Genomic DNA, 7,848 nt, shown 5'->3' on the forward strand with positions numbered 1-7,848 from the left:
AGTCAAATGGGAAAATAAAAATACTAACTATAAAGCGCAAGTTAATATAGTTAAAACCCATATAGTATCGAAACTTCTTTTCCTTGCCACGGTTTTTCCTCCTCCCCATAAAACTTTTATACTTTTAAACAAATTGTGTGTCAAATTAATATGGGGAACAAACCGAGAGGTAACGAAACGAACCTTGATGTATACAGGCAAAGAGTGTGGTGGATTGGGGGCTCCAGATCTCCGCATCACTCTAAGAATTCCTTTTATTAAAAATGTTTTTAGCGCTCTTAATAGGGAAGCTCCATTGATTAGAGTTAATGTAGCACGATGGAAAAAATTAAAAGGTAGGGCTAGATCAAATATACCTTATTATAAGCTTTTTTTTGGCGACACTACAGAACAGTGGAAAGACCTTAACATTTATTGGACACAAGTAAGCACAAAACAAGTATATAATATAATTAATAATAAAAATAATGAAGGACAGATAAAATATAAAGACGCGGGCGCAGAACAATACCCGTTAATAGTTAAAAATATCCGTGACAAATTAATCTCTGAAAATATGAGAGATACGGTGTGGCTGATTTCTGTTAGAGCGGTGGTTCAGTGGAGCTGTTATGTTACCACCAAAGAATGTCCAATGCCACGGTGTGCCGAAGATGAAACCCTTGAACATTTACTGTTATCCTGTTATAGAACAGTTGAGATCAGACAGCAAATGACTAAAGTAGGGTTTGAAATTGACAACAACATACAAGCTATAAAATATGGTCTGTTTAAAGAAAAAATGTACGACAGTAAAAGACGCCTCTTTTGGCTCATCATGTGTGTCATTAACATCCACATTTGGAAAACGAGAGCCAAAGTGGTCATCGAGCAAAAAATGATAGATAGTGTGGCTGTGTGCAAGAATATTCTTACAGACCTGAGAAGGAGGAAAACTTTAGAACAAAAAAGAATAGCCCTTTACCTTGGGACCTTTTGAAGATTTAATTAATGTTAAAATGTTTGAGGGTTTTTTTTGGGGGGGGGGGGGTAATTTGGATTTTGTGTTTGTGTATCTATTGTAAATTATTATGTGTATTGCCATGTATATTGATGTAAAGTTTTTATGTGTCGTTTGCCTGTGAATTTGCCATGAATTTTGAAAATAAAGGCTTTTTTTTAAAAAAAAGGAAAGGTTAAGGTTAGGGAAAGGGATCATGGGTGGGGTTAGGAATAGGTAAAGGGTTGGGGTTAGGGAAAGGTAGTGGGAGGGGATAGGAAGTTAGGGTTAGGAAAAGCATCAGGTTTTGAGTAAGGACCAGGTCCGGCTATTGCCGGAACCTGAAGTGCACGGTAGTGATGGGATTTCTGGCTCTTTTTAGAGAACCGGCTCTTTCGGCTCGGCTCACTAAAAAGATCATGTTTTTTGCCTTTGTTGTTCCTTGGGCAGCTGTGACAACCCTCTGAAGTGCCTTCTTTTCTGCTGTGGTGCAGCTGGAGATGTGAAGCAGACGCAGCAGTGCCCTCTTTGTCACCTCTGTAGTGTTGGCATCCCACATAAAAAGCAGAATATGTAGAAAATATAATAATGAAGAAAACTAAAATATTAAAGCGCTGGGTCAACGCCCACGGATCATGACAGTTATCTTCGGGTTTTATTCCGCGTTGTTTCCTCCTCAGGATGATTCTAATCAGTCTTGTTGCTCCTCCATTTGTGTCCCCACAGTGCGCAGTTTATCCAGCAGCACTGCACAGGAGAAAATATCAAAACTGTAATAATGAACAGAAACTTCAGTCTCACCGTGACAGTAAACATGTACTCAGTCACAGAGTAACTGAATAGTGATGGGATTTCCGGCTCTTTTTAGAGAACCGGCTCTTTCGGCTCCCAACCAGCTCTTCAGGTTGTTTTGTTGCTTTAATTAATTTATTATTAACGACAATATAAAATTGTGCAGAAAAGGAATTACTAATGTAAAAAAAAATTGGTTTTATTTATATATGCTTAAATATAAATATATGCGGTGGCCCCTAGAAACAAAGCACGTACAAATTCCAAAACACATTTCTAGCGTTAACTGAACTTCCAAAACAGAGCTACCTAGATCACTTAAATTACACAATTGAAAGCATATGTGTATTGTTTGTGTATTCATACACAAGCACTCATATATATTCAAATAATTAAAAAAAATGTTCATTTACCTGTTCCTACCACACACCAAATCTGGTCGTTGGTACTTCCTGGCTCGTGTAGCCACTAGGTAACAAAAGCTCAACACTGCGCCTAGCATCCTGGAGCACTTCTGTTGTCTTTTGTACGTGTTTTGGAGTTTTTACGTGCTTCGGGGTTTTCTACGTGCCGTAAATATACTGTAAATATACATTCTCTGTCATATTGGCCTGCATGAATAAACCTTCTGAATCCTTTATCATGCGCAACTGAAAATAGTTGTGGATGATTACTATACCTTTCTAATGTGACGTTGTTGTCCCTGGCTCTCTTTCTCTGTCTCTCCCTCCTGCTCTGTTCCTGTGCTACCGCAAGTGTAACTAGCGCCCCTCCCCCCTCTTCCCAGCGCAAAGCACAAGTCTCGCGTGCGGAGTGGAGCGAAAAAAAAGTGCGAGAGAGAGGGTGAGAGAAAGAAAAAAACCCCACGGCTCCCAATAAGGAGCCAGCCCGCGTCGTTTACTTCAAAGAGTCGACTCTAAGAGCCGTTTCGTTCGTGACCGACACATCACTAGTGCACGGTCCATCAATGGGATTGGGGTCGGTGCCCCTTGTTCAAAAAATTACCCTTAGCGGCTGTAGTGCTCTGCCGTTGGGCTATCGCGACGTTTTGGCTGGGTGTAGCCTTCCTCAGGCTCACTAAGCAAAATTGGGAAACGTAAAGTCCGAAACAGTCAAACAGTGTTTGGTCTGGATCTAAACAGAGCGCGTTGTGTGTGACGTCTTCTTTTGCGCATGTGGGCCGCTTTGAGGGTTCACAACCCACATGGAAAAGAAATAGTAAAATCTTATAAAAGACTTGCATAAGATGTGGCCTACTTCATATAGTGAATCATATAAGGCTTATATGATTTACTCATGAAAGTGGCCACTTTCTCATTACTTTCATATATTCTTTTAGTAAGTATCCAAAACATTCAAGTTTCATTTATATGATTTTTCAAGGGATCTTATATCTGTTTTCACTCTTGTATGCTTTTCATACAAGTTTCACACAAGACAGATACAAACTTTATAAGATTTATATATATCTTTTCCATATGGGAAACAAATCGGATTTGATCAAAAAATCGGAATTGAGCATTAAGACCTGCAGTGTGAACGTAGCCTTAGTTTACTCGTGACTTTCGTGTCTTTTCCCTTTTTCTATCTTTGTTTGTTTATCGTGACCCCTTGTTATTGATTTCATCTTTGTTTTTCTTTACATGGCACCCCCTGCTTTATCCGGTCTTTAAGTAATGACGTGACGAATCCTGCTTCCAGGCCTAAAGTAGTCTGCGTTTAATATGGCTTTTGTGTTGTTAACATGTTTAACCCTTTAAGACCTACCCTACCATAGAACCAAGTCCGCCAGAGCTTATATTATATTTTTACATGCTGTAGTGCCATTTTTGGGAGCATTTCAAGTTGCTATACATCAATACAACCATTATAGCCCAAATTTTAATAATATGGGTGCATTAAGTGCATAGTAATTACATAAATTGCAAAAAAGTGCAATAAACTACAAAAAAATTGAAAGTCGTTTTTGTTTTTTTAACATATATTTCTTGTTAGAGAAATTTCAGAGGCTTATCACTCAAAACTGTAAATACAAAAAAGTTGCACAAAATAGTTTCCCACCACAGGAAAGTTATTTTGAGTGTCTTCATAGTTTTATTTTTGAAATACACCAATTTTATTTACTGCAGGAAAAACGAAAATAAATATTATAATGCAAATTTGCAAAAAAAACAAACAGCATGTGCATCAAAATAAACTATTTCCAGCAGTGCAATTTGAGTTCTAAGCATCCCAGAAACTATTCAGAAAGTCATAAAGTCAAACATAACTGTTAAAAACACCAGTTTAGGCTGATGAGGCCCTGAAGGTAAAAAACTACATTTCCGCGAAAATGACGTCACTTCCGGTTTCGGGCAGGTAATGGCGGACATGCGATAGTTTGCGCTGATGATCTATTCCAAGGTAGGAAGTGTTACGAACAGCTGATCGGATCGGCAAAGCGTGTTTCTGGAATATTATGTTTTTGTTGCTGCAAGTGGTTTTTATGCAATTTTTGCAAAGCTATATGTGGAAGGAAACCGTGACCTAGGACAAGCTGATGGCATAAGATGTAAGTACAACTCCTCCGGTTTCATATGCAAAAAAAATTATTGCGCTAGCTTACGTGGTTGCAGTTCTACCGGGATTTAAAAATAGTTACGCAAAACGGAGTTTTACGCCATGCGATTACATTGGGTCCTGACCACCGAGAATCCTCACATTAACTTTTATCAAGTGGAAAAAAGTTAGCGTGTTTATATTATGCTCACATAGCTGTGTCGCTAGCGGTCACGTAGCACATCATTATATACCAGCTAGCCAAACTTCAGTAACCCTACAAACGTCACTGCTGTTTAGTTTTCTGTCTTCATTTATGTTGGAAGTGATAGCAGAGCTGTACGTTTGAATTTGTTTCCAAAATCCCTCAGTCAGGACATGTTATATTGTATTTAGATGGAAGCTAGCGAGCTAACTTCCTGCTAATTTCTAACTCCGTTAAATGTCATAAATTCCGTTTTCGTGGATGCCTGGATGTTAAACTCAATTGTTACACCTGGTAGAGCAGAACACTGATCATTTTATTACAGATGAAAGACTTTAGAGAGTTTTTCAACTCTCAGTGATGCCACAGTGATCGTTTGACTTCGGGACCTGCGGCGGAGTTTAAGCCCAGACACGGCTAGTGACGTCAGACTTAAAGACCGGATAGTCTTCACCAGTGGGGATAGTTACAAAGCTTTCTTTGTTATGAATTAGTGATACATTTGAAGAAAAAAAACAAACTCTTGTAGAGGACATAAATTCAGAGATAGAAACGACAAGGAGCAGGTGCATCTAGTACAGGTAGAGCTGCCGCAAAAACCCACAGAGCTCAGCAGCCAGCGCAACAAATTCTGGATCCTTGGCTTTTAGTTAGCATTAGCAAAACATGCTGCAGCCGATGTGAAAGGACCTTTATGCTGCGCACTGTGACTCACAGCAATGTTCCCGGGTCAGCCCTGACTTTGTGTTAAACTAATCCTAAAGTAATAATGGTATTTCTAACCACTGATTTATCACAACTTTACCCTTTCAACAGCTACTGAAAGTTTGGGGACCTAGCTTCTATCGGATATTTATATAGAGATCCTCCAGCTTCAAACTGTATTACCCTTCAAGGACCTGCAGTTCAAAAAAGCGCCCCTCCGACAGCCAAACCCGTCTGTTCTCTGATTGGATAGTAATGGTGTGGGGATCCTTCTGATACCAGTAATTTATGTTCTAGAATCGATTCTCATATCAAAATATCGATATTTTAGTACTTTAGGGTAAATTGCAGTTTTTTATTAACAGGAACACAGTGGAAAGAAACTATATCATTCGGATTGTCTAAATTGGAAGGAACTACTTCCTCTTACGCCTTTCATAGTCATATGTGAAATACGGCTGTATAAATGTGTTGCAGCCCCTGGCCAGTGTTGCCAACTCCTCAGTTAGGAAAATTGGTATTGGCTATCCTTAAAGTCTCTAGAAGTCGCTAAATGATGCCATCGCCTAATTTCTCCACATTGTAGGAGAGAAAAAAAGAAGAGACATAAAGTGAGTAAAAAAAACGTCCATGCATTTAGAATTGATCTAGAACTACAACTTACATTTCTTTTAGCGATTATTGTTTTTTTTTTATCTCACAATTCCATCCCTACTCGTTCATCTGGGCTTGGACCGGCAAAAGTGACCCGAAATAGGCACTCTGGGGGAGTTACTTTGTGTGTGTGTGTAAGTATTTTTAAACCTTGTGATCCACAAAACAGCATAACAGTAAAAGAAGAACTGACTGCGTTACAGTCAGTGCGGGAGCAGCGGCTTCGCTCATGCGCGATTCATTTGCAGTTTGGACGCATAGGGGTGAACATCTCCTGTCCTGATAGCAGCTGGGGGAGGACTATCCTCCGCCCATGAGCACTTTGGCACGGGTGAGGTGCCCACGGCAGCACCTGCTGCTTGTTGAGAAGAGTGATACACGCATTCACGTCAAAAAGTTGTCATAAATAAGTCTCCAGTAACACCAGAAAAAGTCACCAGATTTGTCGCAGGTCGCTTTTTAGAAAAAAAGTCGCAAAGTGGCTCTGAAAACTCGCTAAATATAGTGACAAAGTCGCTAAGTTGGCAACACTGCCCCTGGCATGCGCACTCACAACAATGGCTGAGCCTAAACAGAGTCATGTGTAGATGTATTTTACCTCCACAAACTATGGAAGAAATATAGTATCATCAGAATCCAACTATTTTTGGACATTGAATTTATAACATTGAATTTTTATCCCAAGCCAGAGCAATCAGCACTAGATCGAGTCGAGCGGCTCTCAGCCAATTAAATTACGCTGTTTGATCACATGACACCGTTAGCCAGCAGTGTGTCTCCTGAAAAGAGAGCTGTTTAGAGGTGAGTGATTAAGTTTTTCTCCTAAATAGAGATCATTACAGAACGCCTAGTCCTACTTAAAATCCCATTCATTTTTATTTTATTTTATCATCTACTCGAACTGAGGAAAACGTTTGACTAACTCAAAGAAAATTTCCGCGCCTCCCCTGCCTGTCTGCAGAGGCAGTTTTGAATTTAGGAGCGGCAAGATGGCAGCGGCAAACCCTGGCGGTTCTCCGGTAAGTGTATTGTGTTCTATCTTCTAGTTTGTCTTTTGAAACGTTAATTTTATTTAAATCAGTTGGTCACGTATAAAGTACACAGACGGGGTCTTTGCTCAACTCGTCTGAGGCGTGTCTCACTAAGCGCTACATGCTAGCATCCTGCTAACTGAGCTAACCTTTACATGCTGTGCTCTACAAAATAGGATACTCGGTACAAAACCATACTCCGCAGATATTGATAGATAGACGAACACTGCAAATATAATGTGGGAAATGAGAATGGCATTTGGTGAAGGGATAAAATACACCATGAATAAAACCATAGAGTGAATGGCTGCCATGGTTGCAGAACGGCCTGATTTAATGACTAGAATGGGGAAGAGTGAGGTGAAGTGAACCAAAGCCACAAAACACGGTCAGACAAGGCGGGAATAGGGCAGTGATATGTCCGTCAGTATGAAGTTGGTGTGTGCTTTGGTGAACAAAAAACTCGAGACCGGTGGCAGGAAGATGGGAGACTCGTGTTTCACTGGAATAGTGGTGAATTAAAACATCCTTTGTTGGGGAAATTTAGGTGTAAATGCAGCCATACAGGCGAGACAGAGGCAGACCAGGAAGTGCAGAAAGCAAGGCAAACATTAGAAATATTAAAACGCAAATATAGGATTAATATAACATACAATTAGGAAAAATTTAAGGAGCACAATGTAAATTATATTGTAAAGTCATTAAAACAGCACAACCTGATTAAAAGGAACATGTACTTGGGTAGGATGATGAAAATAATAATAATATTAAAAAACATGTACAATATGGGCATGTATACTTGTACCCAGAATTTAACAACTATAAAGTTGTAGCATGCCAGTACCTTACCCCATCCATTATATCCACACTTTCAGAAAAGGATATGGTCAATATCTTTACAAATACTATCTAAACTTAAACAGATAGCATAAGTTAAAAATAAG

The 7,848-nt window shown here is 39.5% G+C and overlaps 1 long non-coding RNA gene across 1 annotated transcript; it reads left to right on the plus strand.

Moving 5' to 3' along the window:
* Nucleotides 1-5,783: 5,783 nt before the first annotated feature.
* On the plus strand, nucleotides 5,784-7,530 carry LOC109203039 (uncharacterized). Its single transcript, XR_002063004.2, has 2 exons — nucleotides 5,784-6,674; nucleotides 6,835-7,530. It is a non-coding gene; the product is annotated as an uncharacterized LOC109203039 (long non-coding RNA).
* Nucleotides 7,531-7,848: the final 318 nt, after the last annotated feature.

The sequence above is a fragment of the Oreochromis niloticus genome, linkage group LG7 (assembly GCF_001858045.2).
Source record: "Oreochromis niloticus isolate F11D_XX linkage group LG7, O_niloticus_UMD_NMBU, whole genome shotgun sequence".
NCBI classification, from domain to species: domain Eukaryota; kingdom Metazoa; phylum Chordata; class Actinopteri; order Cichliformes; family Cichlidae; genus Oreochromis; species Oreochromis niloticus.